At 39.5% G+C, this 16,157-nt stretch overlaps 1 long non-coding RNA gene across 1 annotated transcript in view; it reads left to right on the top strand.

The window, feature by feature from the left end:
* Window positions 1–11,413, top strand: part of LOC115347068 — a 45,992-nt gene extending 34,579 nt beyond the window's left edge. Inside the window, exon 3 of the long non-coding RNA XR_003925364.1 lies at window positions 10,868–11,413. This is a non-coding gene — a long non-coding RNA (uncharacterized LOC115347068). The remainder of the gene's footprint in view (window positions 1–10,867) is intronic.
* Window positions 11,414–16,157: the final 4,744 nt, after the last annotated feature.

Genomic DNA, 16,157 nt, shown 5'->3' with positions numbered 1-16,157 from the left:
CTAGAAATTACATAGAAAGCCTGTAATAGTGTAGTTCATGGCTGTAGTGTAGTCCATGTTTTGATGTATCTTTGAAGTGACATAAAAGTGGTGAAGGCAGAACAGGAGGTATAAAGAGAAATCATCTATCTGTGAATAGAACTTCAGGTTTCAGAAACAATCAGTAAATGAGATTTGTGTAGATCAAAATCTGTTTATGTAGGAGTCCTTCCTCTGAGGCTAGAACTGTTCACCTTTCATTGCTGAAAAAGTATTTTCAGAAACTTGGAGGTATTGGTTTAGAGGTGGAAGGCAAGACAATCTTTAGACTGAGGGAGGGAGCAGTTTTCTTCTGGACCGAAAAATATTCCTCTTGAGGATTTGGGAGCCTAAGCAGATCCTGTCCTTGGCGAGCAGTGACTAGGGGACAGCTGCCCTTTTGGCATGAGTTCAAAGCGTTGGCTGTCTGGGTTCGTGTAAAACTTTAGTTTTCAGATTAGGTTTAAAACCATTTTAAAATTCATTGAGAAACTGTCATGGTGTTTCCTGAGTTAATTACCACCATGGGCACAGAACATCAAGATTTTGTTTAGTAGCTGCTTGGGACCATGTCCTATACTATGTTGACCTTGGAAACTCAGTTAGGGAGAGTCAGGGCCGTCGTCATGGAAGTTCTGTGCCACACAGGTCCTGTCTGATGGTGCACTACAGAGGCATAGATCCAGGAAACACCAGCTCTTCAGTCTGCCGGAAACTCAAGTGTATGCTGGAAACCCATGCAAACATATTAGGCTTACCATCTCATTAAATTCTGGAATGTTTTGAATTAAATATATTGGGCTCTGCATTTGCTGATGAAACTTTCATCAGTAAGTTTCTAACTAGCTGTGCTGCAGAGCTGAAGGCCTAAGTCTTTTTACCCTGAGCAAAAGAACTATAATATTTCCATGAATACTATTACAAATGTAGTTTGTTTTCAAATTGTTTGCCAGTGAAGTGTGGAAGTGAAGGCTTTTTTGAGATTTTCAGCCTACTCATAATTGCACCTTCAGTTTGGTTATGTTCAAAGCATGGTGTAAGATTCACCCCTCACCAATAACTTAAAAAATGTTTGGAATGTTTCAGAGTTACCAAACCCCCTTTTTTTACTCCCATCCTTGTCCTGAATCAAAGAAACCAAGGCTGAAGTTCAACTTGCCAGTTGCTAAATGCCTAAGAAATTGCTATTTGGAAAAATGTATTTGGAGAAAATTGAGCTGTATGGTGACTTCTAATTCTTTGTCATAATGCAGCTGACATAATGCATCTCTTCAATACCTGCTAAATTTTGACTGCCACCAATGTAACCATTTGAATTTTCACAGTCATTTGAGGGTCTTCGTAGATTCTTTCTATGCTGCTGAAATTTAAATTTCAAATTTCCTACTCCGGTTCATAAAAGATAATTAGACTCTAAACCAAGCAGAATACACATTTTCATTAAGGATAAGCAAATTATTTTAAACAAAATACATGCCAGCATTATTAAGTATTATAATTAATGCTGTTAATACTACTACAACTAATACAATTCTCAACCAGGCTAAAAAAAATCATATTAAGAATCAGCATTGCTTGCAAGTTAATGAAATAAAAAATATTTCTATCAAGAAAAGTATTAATAAATGGACCAAACAACCCTGGTTGCAACAGAAAAATAGGAGACTTGCTGCTGGAGAACACCTGAATAAGGAATTAAAAGAACTAGGACTCCAAATTTGTTATATGTTTATTACTGTATTTATTAGTTTTTCAAAGCTTAAGTATGAAGGTTGTGGGCAACTTGGAAGTAGTTAGGCATTAGGTGAGAATAGCAGAGCAGAAGATACGTCCAAAAATAAAGCAAGTTTGATTAAGTGTTTGTGAAACTAACCAACTCTGCAATACTTTGTACATAGCCTATAAAGTTTCCCTGATGTGAGGGAGATGGAAAAGAACATATTTCTAGTTTTCCAGAAGGTTGTATTGTCTTAGCCATGTATATAATAGTCCCAAACAAAAAGGTAAATCACAGACTTGGACAAAAATCTTTATCCAGGCTGCCTTAACATACTTCCTTCTCTCCAGTGGAAAAGACTCCTAGCTCTCAGTTCCTGCCATTCCTGTGGGTAATTGCACCCAGGATTAAAATTCCCTGGCACATTTTACCTGCAAAAATGAATCTGTGTGATCAGTTTTTATCACATGAGATAAGTGTCTACGGAGGTCCTGAACAGGACTGCAGTATGCAGGCAGTGCAGGACAGCCTTCACTCTGAAGAACTACAATCCAGACAGGTCTCCTAACAGGAGTTATTGTCTTACATGTGAGGAGCTGAAGTGAAGGGCCTAGATTTTAAATAGCTTTGGGTTTTGTTCCACTCAAATTTGCAAAACATAACATATCCATATAGAAAAACATAATGCGTAATTGCAAAACATAGCATATCTGTATAACATGTCTGGAAGATGAAGTTTGCTTGCAGACTGCACAAACATTCTGCTCCAGTTGAAAGTAGCTAGTAGTACGACCCCAGCAGTGCAGACTGCAGCATGTGCTAGCAGCCAAGCTCCCAGGGATCATGGAGGCATATTGTGATTGCAGACACACAGGAATGGCTGTGCCACTTGTCTTCCCAGTTCTCATTAGCCTTGAGAGCTGGATTTTGCTAAAGGTGATGTGAGCAACAATCTACTGTGTTGACAGAACAGATAAGCATTTTTGGAGCAATTCAAGAACTTAAGACATCTATGTCTTAGGAAGATCTGTGGGCTAAGGCTTCAGAGTTGAGAAAAGCCTAAATTTCTTTTGAAAATGGGACTTGCCTTTAAGCAGAACAATGCCTGATTAGCTCTAGCATACTGACAGCATGAGTGAGAGACTTGCCCAAGTGCATGAGAAGGATGTGGGAGAGGGGGAGGATGCTCCTCCTTGACCTATAGCTGAAACCATGCTTCCTCTCGTTTGCTTCCTTCTGGCCTGTGGTTTGTGGAGCACTCCAGACACCTCAGTATGCTCCTGCAATTAAGTGATCTCTTCAGACACTTACTCCAGAGGAAACAGTATGGAGAATTATATGCAAATAAGATGCTGTCTGCAGCTTCCTAGTGCAAGGCCAGTGTAGCTCTCCAGGCAGCAGATTGCAGAGTACACCGAGAACAACAGACAAACAAAAAGTCCAGCCAAAAGCTGAGGAACTTTCTGGGTGAGACTCTGGGATTTCATTGTCAGCTTCTATTGTTCAGATCTGATTAAAAACAAACTGGTAGGAGAAAGACCACGCGCTTATCAGACATCCCTGCAGGTCACGCCACTAGAAAGCCATTTCACTGTTAGCAATGTGGCCTGTTTGGCAGGAAGAGAGTTTTGGATTTCACTTTTATTTGTAGGCAGTTTTGAAAAGCACAGGATTATCAGGGATGGGCTAGGTCCTTTGCAACTTGCAGAAAAGTTCCTGTCTCATCGCAGCCATTCTGAAGAGGAAGAGGAAAAAAGACTTGTACAACACATTTCTGTTTTCCACTAACAACTGTGTTTGGGCCTGACAGCCAGCCAGCATCAGTGGGAGTGTTTCCTCTGAATTATGTGGGCTCTGACTCTCACCTTTACTTTACATTGGCTGTACTATTCCATTAGCATTTAAAGACAGTGCTACATGCACAAAGGAGAAGATTTACACTCATAGCCAAAAGACAGACACGGTAAGGGAAGAGGGAGAGATCAAAAGAGTAGTTACACTCCATTTTCATTGAAGGGACTAAAGCACAAACCCAGACACAGTCACTTACTAAACCTGTGCCAATGAGGTGAAACAGATCTACACGTCCCATTGCCAAGCCACCATATATTTGCATTCCCTCACCAGACTGCCACAGCCCAATGACCATAGAAGCTCCTGATCTATATTCTAGTCATTGTATTTGAACCTAAGTAAGAAAGCTTCAGTTACATGCTGCTTGTTAGTGAAGATTTGGACTTAGGGCAGGAGTTGGCTTTGGAAGAACTGTTGATAAGGGGGCATCTGTTTTGCCTAATTTTATTCTTGAAGCTCACAGGAACTGGTAAGTTAAAAGTCAATTCCCTCATCTTGCTCTGAAGACCCTGCTCTGTGTTGTCTTCAAATGCATATTGAACCTGCTCTCTTAAACCCAGCCTGCCAAACACTGGAATCAGTGGAAATCATCATGTCTTCAGAAGGTTTTGCATTAGGCCCCATATTTTTTTCCTTCTCTTCCAGCAGTCAGACGTTAAAACACCTTGTCACAAAGTGGAGCATGACTGTCTGTTGTTTCTTGGGAGTTATTGTGCTGTGTACTAGCTACACTGAAATGTGTAGAACATGTTTGTGTTTGACTTCTGCTTTTTATAGGGCTAGACTCCAACATCTGCATCTCCCAGAAGCCTCTGCATGCCTTTTGATTAAGCAGCAGGATCTCTGGCTAAGTGTAGAGCTTCTTGATTGACACTGTTTTATTTCTACAGGTAAGATCTGCTATACAGTCTTGAGGTGTTCTGGTTTTTTTGAGTGAAAATAGAAAATCTGACAGCTACTTTTCAGAAACAGTCCTGAAAGAGGGCCAGCACATTCTACACACCCAAACCCAGGTACTCTGAATTCTTTCCTAAAAATAATATATGCCAAGCTATATAGTCCCACTGAGATCCTCTGACCGTGTTGCAGTACTAGGGCCGCCACACAGCATAGTGCCATTTGTTTTTGCTAAGACAAGCCAGAAGCACATTATCTCCCACCAGAACAAGGAAAAGGCCAGTGTAAAAATGTGCCTCAGAAGTGTCTCCCTTCATCTACCCTTTTGTATTTAGGTCTCCTGAATGATCATTCTTACTTAATTCTCATTCTTTTCAAACCTCCACTCTATCACTTCTGGGACTAGATGTTTATCTTGCCCATACGTGGACATTGAAGCAGAAATGTTTTAGGCCTGTGGGCTGCAAGAGGAAGAACAGAGAATTTAGCACCTAGCATCAGCGTTCAACTTGCAGAGTTAGTAGAAAGAGGTGGGCACCAGAGGAAATATGCAGGAAAATCTACTCTGTCTAAACAAAACTATAGATAGCATATCAAGCCGAAATGTTCCATATATGAATCTGACTGGCATGCAGAGTAGTTCCCTTCTAGCCTGCACCTAGGTTTCCCTCTTCTAGAAAGGCTGCAAAGGGTGGAAGTGTATGCCTAGGTTGAACTAAGAAACATGCCTTCTCTCCCTCGCCACTAACATGATAGCACAACAGTGCTACAGGGTCTGTCAGTCCAAGCTTTGCTAAAATAATCATATTGGATTTGAGTCAGAACACAAATGTTAATCTGCTTTCATTTCCTTACTGTGTCAGGTCTGGAAGTGTTTGCAGGTTGCTATAAAATGCCATCAAAATGAAAATTGTAAAGATTTCTGTTTGAAGCACTGAAGGTACTTCCCCTATGTTAATGTGTTGGGCCAGCACTAGAAGAGACAGCTCTTAATTAGAATGTAGTGAAAAATACTATAGACAATGCCTATTTGTGCAGTATTTGGTAAATCTAGAGAGGATAATGCTCTCCATATTGTGGGTTCTTTGCATATGTGAAAGCTTAAGAGACAATTACCTGACAATTTCTACGTACCTTGCAGAAAGCATTCACCAGAAACCAGTGATGGGAACAATCAAGCTCCAGGCATAGAGCCAATATGCAACTGATTTTTACAGTGTGTGGATCAATTGCTGAAAACCTCATCTATATAAAAAAGGCTTCCGAATGCACACTAAAAGCTCTTTACGTGACTTGACACATGATCTAACAACAACCAGAAATGGAAAGTTCTGTTGTTGTTTGTATCACAGAAATTACAGAGGCTTGGGCATCTTTGTGCTCTGTATGTATGCAGCAAAAGAGGCAGCTCTTCCTCCAATAATTTATCATTTAACAGACATGGTACAAAAACGGTTAATACAACCCATGTCTGAGACCAACTCACCAGACAAGGTGCTGTTTACTTACTTTGAACAGGTAGATAAGTTGGCTCCAAAGCAGAAAGCTGTTTTCTAAAACCATTCAAGCAAGAAAAGCAGATACAGTGATTTCAGGGATTGTGGTTTAACTGTAGTTTTATTGCCAGCTGTGTCTGTATTTCAAGGTGCACTGTCTGGTTTCCAACTCTGCAATAACATTTGGCCAACATCCATGTCTTCAAAGAAATTATTTCAGCCAGAGACATAAGAATTAAGGCAATATTTCGAACATTCTTTGTTCAAGTGTCACTCAACTCTGAAAAAGCTACAAACGTTCAGAAAAAATGTAAGATCTGTAGGACATGAATTCTTCCTGCCATGTTTTGTGTGGTACCTTACACAATGGGGTTTGGTCTCAGCCAGGCCCTACTGTAATATAAGTAAGAGAAAAAATTATTGCAGAACAGGTACTTTAAAAGTTTAAGGCATATCGAGAGAGTTCATGTTCCCTCAGAATTAGCACAGTTTGAGATCTACTAGTCCTAATTCAGTGTATAAAAGGTGTCTACTTCAGGCATTGACTTCACTGGGACTGTTCATATTGATAGGCATCTGTGCTGAATCAAAGCATTAGGCCAGTGCAGTAAAAAAAAAATATCCCCAGCCCTCATCTTCAGCAAGGATTGGCTCCTGTCGACTGGCATTTGACAACACCTCAGAGACTTGGAGCTGACAAGGGATCTCCATATAGAAAATCCAAGTATCCATTTATTCATGTTCATTTCACAGCATTTACAACAAACACATCAGGCTATCATCTATACAACTGCCTTAACTTTTCTGGAGCTCTAAGGTGTTTGTATCTAAGCAGATGAAGCTTTAAAATGATAATATTCTACCTCTAAATAAAATTCCTTGCATGACAGAACCTTAAAGCCCTTAAATTGGTGTTGAGATTCTTGCATTGCAGAAAAAGTATTTTAACTGGTGGTTTTGATGCAGTGGCATAGTAATTCCTGAAATTAACTGCTTATGCTCACTGGTCGTTCTTGAAAGTTTTAAATTCAAAGTGGGGTAGCTTTCTGGAAGATATGCTGTAAAAGTGAAGGAAAATATGCTGCATACCTGGGTGAACATGTAGTGGACCCAGTGTGTTGAAGTTCAGATTAACTGAGTGTGCTTTTGGCTTCAAACTGAATGAGTCAATAAAGATAATCGCTAATCTGGAGACATTTCATTTCTGAGTCCCTTCATGATGCCCTTTTCTTTGCCAGCCACTGAGTCACTGTAATGTGATAATTCCACTTCTGACAGAGCCTAAATGAAGCCAGCCAAGTTATAATGTGTAATAGGACTTCCTGGAAGCTTCCTCAGACTGTCCCCATTTGCATAGCTAGAAGTCCAGATTTACCAATTTACTGGGTGCCTGAAGAAGCAGATAGGAATCAATTTTATAAATAATCTAAGGAGGTGCATCATCTTGCTTATTAACTTTCTGAGGTACGTTTCAAATACTTCTATGGTACCAATTCCTCCCATCAAACTTCAGACACTTCATTTAGGCACTGGGACAGTGATGTAGTTGCTTTAGATTCCCTCTATAATCTCCAGAAGACAGAAAGGCCTCTCGAAGGAGTGCTTCCACACATCTCGATTTCAGTCACTCTTCAAGGGTGCCATTATGTCTCCACTGAATAAACAGAAACCCTAGAGTGATCCTTCTCCTAATTTAGATGTATGAGGGGCCTACCACTAAGCAGAAAAAAACTGGATCTAGGGTTTCTTACTGTATCTTGAAGTGTTTTGAAAATGTGTTCCAAGATGACTTCTTCCTTGAGAAGCACAGAGCATGGGAGTTCATGCATTCACTTTGACTCAAAGAGAACATTGGCTTCAACTTAAATAGTGGCTCTAGCATTCACTATTTCTCACCTGAGGTGGTTGCACTGCATAGGAGTAGTCATGTCTCCAAAGCTTGCATAAAGATCTGTTAGCTCTTTCCTTGGGGAAGAGGGAAGGACTTAGAACTATATATAGTACTCTTATTAATATTTCATTGCCTTGCAGTAGCACTGAACTTCACCCCATACCTAAATAATGCTTGTCCCATTAAAAAGCATAGGCACATTAAAAAAATTCTGGAAGGCATTAATATTTGTATTACCCTTAAAATGCACATAAGCAGGTGATGACAGCAAGTTCTCTTTCTTTGTCTGAGTCTAGTATGCTTTCCTTTTGCTGAGTTGAATTCCCTAGCACTTGTGCACTGTAATAATTCTTGGAAACTTCTGTCTTTGAGGGCTGGCTGCTGTCATTGCCAAGTTATGCTGCTAATTGACTTGCATGCTTCCCTTTTGTTTTTATCCGTTGAACCTCTGTATGTCATTAATGCTCTCACTCTGGTCTTTGTGCTTTGAATTCAAGAGCAGATGATGACAGAAAGAGCTGTAAATTAGATGACCTACAGCAATGCCCTTTCCTTTTGAGACAGTAAAAAGCATTCCCAACAATTTACTTAAGAGCTTGTCAGTTTTCTTTTATACTTCATTTGTGGAGCATGTGTGGGAATAAAACACATAATCTCCACATCTAATACAACTGTAACAGAAATACAACATGGACGTCAGGTTTTGCAAATGGATTTTTTCCTGTTTACCTCCATGCACTTGCCCTCATCAAAACTTTCCTTGACCTCCTGGGAGCCCTTTGCTTTCACACAAAATGGAGGCAAAAATGCTGCCAAGTTGAAATAGGACTGCCATTTTGTACTTGTGTCAAAAGACTGCCAGCTAGAGAGTATCTGGTTCCTGGTGACACTCTTTATACCATGAAGCTGAACAAAAAATCATCGCTGCTGGAATCATCTCTGCCAGCCTCAGCTGAGAGGACTGGCAAAGACTGAGGTACACACTGAAGGGATGGAGACAGTAGCCTAATTATTTTCACGTCAGTGATACACTGGGTGTACTCAGTTTACCAGGGAATAAACAGAGCTTTCAAGGGGATAGGGACAGCTGAGGAGAATACTCTTTTGATTTACATCTTCCAGCACTCTTGTCACATGCATAAGTGCTATGAAAACAGCACGTATATGGAAGATGCTTATTGCAGCTGAGAAGACATCACTGATTTCTTTAAAAACTCAGTTTCACAGGAAGAATAGATTCAGTGTAACAAAGCCCATCATGACTCACTTGCGCAGAGAAAGGTTCTCACTCTGGGAACTGTTATTATGGTGAGATATAGTTGTTATGAGCCAGCAATACTTAAAAAATGCCTGACTGCCTATCTAAATAGAAAACTTGTGGAAATACAACCCTCAGAGGATATGCAGTCTACCAATATGTGCTTATCAGTAGCTTGTCCATATTTGCTTTGAACTTGTTTGAAAGTAATTGTTTAGAGGCATAATTGACTATTTTGTTTCCTTATTTTGTTTCCTGTACCCACTTTACGCTCTGGTTCAAAGCCGAGCAAGGTGCCCTGTGTCTGTAATATCAGGGTAGTTTGCATTCTGTCTTCATGCTATACCCCTTGGTGTCTACATCAGTTTGTACCCTGGCTGTAGTCTGGAAAGAGCCAGCTGGTTCTCAGGGCATGCAGATGTGGGCACGGGCAGCAGGAGTGCAGCTGGCTGTGGTCATGTGGCTTCAGGAACAGGAGCTGAATTGAAGCATGAACCAAGAGCAGTGTGGCTGTAGCTACTATGTCTCTCATGAGGATCTCACTTTTGAGGGGTTTGTTTTGTTCTTAATCTTTGTTGCTGAAAGCTTCTGCATTGGCAGAGAGAAAGTCTGTGACGCTGAGGTCAGCCAGCTGAATTGGGAGGGAAGTGCAGGGGAATATCCATGGAACTGATCAGACTTGTACCACAGGGTCATGTACTAAGAGGTTGTTTAGATAGGGTGTAGCTGGCATTTTCTGGATACTTGCAGAAATGCAGTGAACTCATGATACTCAGAATCATTAATTTGTTCTTTTATTTTTTTTTCTTTCCGAACAGAATTGAAATTTATCAGAGATGTTTCATAGCTTTGTCCTGTTTCCCCTAAGTTATGGGTTACATGAGGGAAGAAGGGTGTTAGAAAGAATACCAGACATAATCCAGTTTAGAAGAGCTTTATATAGTCATTAAGAAACATAAAATAACACAGATTCCACAATAAGCATTGTCCCTATGCCCAAATGCAGGACTCTGAAGGGCAAGGCAATAGAGAAAGCTGTGAATAGCAGATTGTATGCATTTCTATGCATTACTTATTTTCATTGTATTTATTGCCTTCAATTTCTTGGCAAACTGTTTGCAGAAGTTTAATGATAATTGTGAGCCGCACTTCCATCAATATGTGGTACTACAGAATTGTCTTTATTTGCATTATGTTTCTGCCTATCAAAAGAAATGTAAGTCTTACTGTTGTGTGATGAAGTTGATATTTGTAACATTTTTTTTTGTGACTAGATTATACCTTCTTAAACTGATAGTAGGAAAAGAAAGTGAAATAGGTTCATCTAAAGTTCAGCATCCAACCTTATAATTTTAGAAAGTTGACTTTGTAGTAAGAGATCAGCTGTTAAATTCTGTAAACCACCTATGCTGAAAAGTAAAATTTTATTAGAGACAGGCAGGGTTGAACACCTACCATTAACCCACCAGCAAAGCAATTATGATGCAGCAAACAGAGAGTCACCTAGTCCAGAATTCAATTTATGGAAGTCAGGTACTACTTTCATACCAAGACCAGTTTACAAAATCCAGATACATAAGAAAAAGAAACTAGCATTAGAAAGTCATGAAGAATTAAAAGTCAAGGTCCCCACAGAAAGCAGCACTTGCTAATAAACACATTCTACATTAAGCCGTGCAAGCTATGAGAACACCCAACATTTGCAAACAAGTGTGAAGGATTACATCTTTTTGCAGAAGTTTGCTAAAAACAGCAGCGTGTACCTATCCTGGGGAAAGAGAAGAGAAGAGAAGAGAAGAGAAGAGAAGAGAAGAGAAGAGAAGAGAAGAGAAGAGAAGAGAGAAAATAATGATAACAGCATTACATACCTGAGAGGTTTAAAAAAGCATAAAAATTTTTGGTTGATATACAAGCCTTCTTGTTGCTAGTTGCAGACTTGACATATTAGTTATTCACATGAAGCCTCTGGAAAAGCAGTAATGTTCTGTTCTTATCTTGAAAATGTGACATATTTTAATTGATAGAATGAATTGTATTCTAGGCACTTCTTGGATCCACTGAGATCTAAAAAAAATTATCTAAATTGAGATTTTTAACATATCTGCTAGCAAACTCAGGAATTGAAGTGTAAAATCCAAGGTACCATGAAGATTTGAAATAGTCTTAATTTTATATGGTAGTTCAACATCAAGTGTCAGAGAACGCAGCTGAAAACACTGCTTCTATTAAGATAAGCAATATGGTATTTTTATTTAATTAATGACTTATGGATCAGTCTCAGTGAAGAGTCACTCTTTGCTTATTCACTAAACAGAGCCACAATACAAAATAGCATATGGTAAATGAAGACATCAACTGAGAACTGTATTTTCCTGTGGTAGAGGGCTATGAAACTTGAGCTATTTCATTACATGTAGCCTAACTTTCTGGACCTGAACAAATACTTGTTTAATGAGAGAGTTAGCCACAATAGGATTTCACAATTTGCAGCATCAGAATAATGAAAAATAGCCCTACTGAATGGAGTTTCAATATATAGTACTTCCCTCGATGTTACTCAACAGTAAAGAAAAAAGCGATGCAGAATGTGGTATGAGGGGCAATATGTTTACCTGATAAAGGTTGTGTCTAGATCAGATAGCATGAGATTGGTAATTAAAAATGAGAGGGAGGCCACCAATTTGGTGGGTCAGGCTTTGCACTGAAAAGTGAAATGCATTCAATATTGTCCAGACTAGACCTAGCTAAACTCTATTTCCCTGTGCTTACTCACATCTTCATGGCTGTGGTCAGCATTGTGGCTAATGTCTAATTAACAATTAAATAACTGACTCTTGCTTGACAGAGGCTTGTCCATGCATGCCACAAGGCCTGGCAGTATAGGGGACTAAAGAAAGTTTTAGGTACAGGCTTGATAGAGAGTGAACACAAGGAAGAACTGTTTAATAGTTTTTAGTGAATATCAAGTTCTCCTAATTCTAATAAAGTTCTGACAGTAGTTCTTGAAGAAACCAGTTCTCTGTAGGGCCTCATTATTGTCACATAAGTGTCAGCATTTGGCTGGATTACTTGAACTTTCCAAGCAGACTATATTGATAGGCAAATGGAAAACACTGGTAAGCATTATCACAGAGGAGATGCAAAGAGCACTGAATGTTCACTTTTTCTTTAAAATGTCATGGAAATGTCTGGCAGATAATTATCATTTGCTTTTCTACAATAACTACTCAAGACTTTCGTCTCTGCCATTATAAGCACTTGGACTAGGAACTGTCAAGCTGAGTTTATTAATCTTAGTGGATGTTTCTGCTTTAAAGTGTTTCAAATGTATATTTGAGTGAGACAGGTATCTATCATAGCAGAAGTGTAGAATCATTACCATCTGAAAGTGTCTCAGTGCAGTGCCTCGCTGTTGTTAATTTTAGTAATTTGGAATAACTTTAAAAACACTGTGAAAAGTGAAAAAGCTGAAGGGCACTCAGCTGTCAAAATAGCACAGCTTTTGGAAAGGAGTTTGTCCCCCAAAAGAAGAAAAACAAGTTCATGAGTTTTGCAAATGGCATTTCTTTCCATATAACAATAACAATACTTCTTCCCAATGAAATAGGTAAGAATTGCAGCTGATGTAAATTGGATTCTGTGTGTCCATATAAAATGAACTACTGGCTTGTAAGCTGGTGTATATAACAAAAGGAACAAACTTATTCCATAAAAGAAGAAAAAGTAATATCCAACAAATTTAAAGACTCATCTTAAAGTTTCAGTGTAATCCACATGCCTGCAGCCCTTGGCCTCCTGCCCTTCTTTGAATGAAAGACTTTGTGGGACAAGTGGAGCTGGTCATCAACTTTCACCCCCTGAGATGGGAGGTGGATAGACATCAAGCAGGTGCAATTTTTACTGCATTCAAACCCAGGCTGGAATCAGGATTTTAATCACACCTTTAATGGAACTTCCAACCTAGGTAGTGAGACCTTTCACTCACTGATTGTCTAGCCTTGGCATGTTGAATATGCCAGCTCCATTTGTGTACAGATACCTGGCGAACACTGGGGATCCAGCACAACATTGCCGGGTGTAGCATGTGTGTCTATTACCAAACACTTCTGTGGCTCTGAGCATCTGTCTCAGAAGGGTTTTTTCAACACCAGAATGATTCCCAGAAGACAGACAGATGGTACCATCTGTGTAGTTTTCTGATTTCCAGCTTTAGTGCTTGCTGCAATCTCACTGCGTACATATTTTATTTAGGAATAACTTGTTCAGTTTATGCTGCTGACTGATTCACATTTAGAATTGTCCTAACATTTTCTAGGGCCAGTGGTCATCTCCCTGCCTCTTTTGTGGTTCTCAGGAAGCTTGTTTTGGTGGAAATGAGTCACAACCTTAGAGCATGCTTCACTCATCATATTGTCAAAGCAGAAACACAGATAAGCAAAAAATGTACTTGGGGAAAATTACTGGGCCATATACTTAGATATGACACAAAATCCCTTGAAGCAGACTTAGAAGAGAAAATGTTAAATAGTTACCATTTCAGTAAATAGAAAGAATAATAAATCATACTGTGCTGTGATTCTTAACAACATAGGTATCTATTATCCTAGCCTTATCTTCATTTGGTTGCAGTTTTAAAACTTTGTGTAGTAGCTAAAAATAAGGAGAAACACAATGTACATTCTTTAAGAGGGGCAATTAGTCTCCTACTGGAGGAATGTCAGATATTGTTTTCCTCCCAATCAGGGCAGTTTCATGTTGAAGCTAAACTGGCTTTTTATTTTCCATGCAAAGTTTCCATGGTAACAGCATGTAATCATGATATTTGTAAATAGCAACTACCCATGTAACTTCACAGCCACTTTGAATATTTTTTGCCACAATTTTAACATCCCTGAAATGTCCAACTCTGTCTTCTTACAATTTTACTGCCAGTACACATAATGATTTGAGCATATTTCTGTGTAGGAAATCATCAGTGATGTAGCAGCACTGTAATATGTATAAGTGTATGTTGTGTGTGTGTGTACAGGTGTACACACACGGACACATATTTATGGTGAACATTGTCTGGCAACGGCACATCCCATTATAAATCTTTATTTTTCAACTTCTTATAACTTTGCCAAGTTGAGGCCACTCAGACTGAATGCCATTCAGCCCAATTTACGTTCTAGAGATTTCTTTTGTGCTGATAATTTGAAGTTTCAGCTAACTTTTTTCAGTTGTAGCCAAGAACGTAGCTATGGAAGAAAACAACTTTTTGCCTTCATGGGGAAGATTCTTACAGCTTTTTCGGCAAGCCCTGGAACGGGGCTGTAGAGGACGTGGATGATGCCTTGCTGTCACAGCTTTTTGCTGTCCTACTAAGAATTAACTCAAATGTGGCCAAGTTTTAATTCTCTGAAAAATCTCATCTCTCATATATGCAATCTTGCCTTCCTAAAATTCATAGCTTGAATTTGCTAACGTTTCTATCTGCATAAAGCACAATTTAGTCCCTGAGAACTCCTACGTGCTGACTGGCTGCATGTGCGCCATCCCAAATCGACTGAGTGTTCACCACTCTACTGCTCCAGGGCTAAATGACACTTGAACTCTAACTGCCTTTGCTTGAGTTCAGTGTAGACTGGGGACAAGAAATGAAAGCAGAAACAGAGAGAAAGAGAAAGGGTGAAGGACTCTTCTGTGAGACCTGCACGTATGGTTAACATTAAACAGGTATTTAAAGGCTCTGCGGAGTAAGGATGCAGTGCATGTTTTTAACAAAGCCATTTCCCCGAATCCCTTCAATCGCATCCCTTGCAAACTTGGTCTCTTTCACATTTCCACCCCATCCACCTTACATCCCCAGAACACCGCTTCATGTGGCATTATAAATCAAGAATATAGTTTTTGGTTTTGACCTAAGTGGTCTGTATTGAAATGTTGTCAGTTGTTTTCCATTAGGAGAAACTGAGAATGAAATACAGTATTACTTTGATGTAGCCCTTTTCTTTTCCAAAGAATATACAAAGATCCATTTCCTTGGGCACAGGAGGAAATAAGCAAAGATGGTTTCTTTACTCATAGTATCTAGTCTCTTCCAGCTTGCAGTTGGCCAGACAAGGTCATTCTGGCCATGATCCTAAAACTAGTCCTTACTGCCACTTTAGCTTTCGCTGGCTCCTCTGTCAAATCCTCCGGTGTTGTAACAGTCCTGGCCAGACAGAACATAGCCCTCACTCACAACAGGACATAATTTTTAAGAAAAAGAAAAAATAGCAACAGAAAAATCCTTGCAGGTTGTCGTGGCTTAACCCTAGCCAGCAACTAAGCACCACGCAGCTGCTCACTCACTCTCCTCCCACCCAGTGGGATGGGGAAGAAAATTGGGGAAAAAAAAGTAAAACTTGTGGGTTGAGATAAGAACAGTTTAATAGAACAGAAAGGAAGAAACTAATAATGATAATAATAACAATATTAAAATGACAATAATAATAATAAAAGGATTGGAATATACAAGTGATGCACAATGCAATTGCTTACCACCTGCTGACTGATGCCCAGTTAGTTCCCGAGCAGCGATCTCCCCACCCCCACTCCCCCCAGTTTATATACCAGGCATGACATCACATGGTATGGAATATCCCTTTGGCCAGTTTGGGTCAGCTGCCCTGGCTGTGTCCCCTCCCAACTTCTTGTGCCCCTCCAGCCTTCTTGCTGGCTGGGCATGAGAAGCTGAAAAATCCTTGACATTAGTCTAAACATGACTTAGCAACAGCTGAAAACATCAGTGTGTTATCAACATTCTTCTCATACCGAACTCAAAACATAGCACTATACCAGCTACTAGGAAGACAATTAACTCTATCCCAGCTGAAACCAGGACACAGGTACACCAAAGTTAAACAATTATGTTGTTCAAAAATGAATGTACTGTTAACAAGAATTAGCAGCATCAGATATATTTGAAACATGCTTAAAACTTAGGAATACCAGAAAAATATTCACATTTTCTCTTTTCTTCCTTCCAGATTCTAGGAAATA

Source organism: Aquila chrysaetos, chromosome 10 (genome assembly GCF_900496995.4).
Source record: "Aquila chrysaetos chrysaetos chromosome 10, bAquChr1.4, whole genome shotgun sequence".
NCBI classification, from domain to species: domain Eukaryota; kingdom Metazoa; phylum Chordata; class Aves; order Accipitriformes; family Accipitridae; genus Aquila; species Aquila chrysaetos.
The sequence above is the reverse complement of the archived record's forward strand: the minus strand, read 5'-3'. Positions and strand labels throughout refer to the sequence as shown.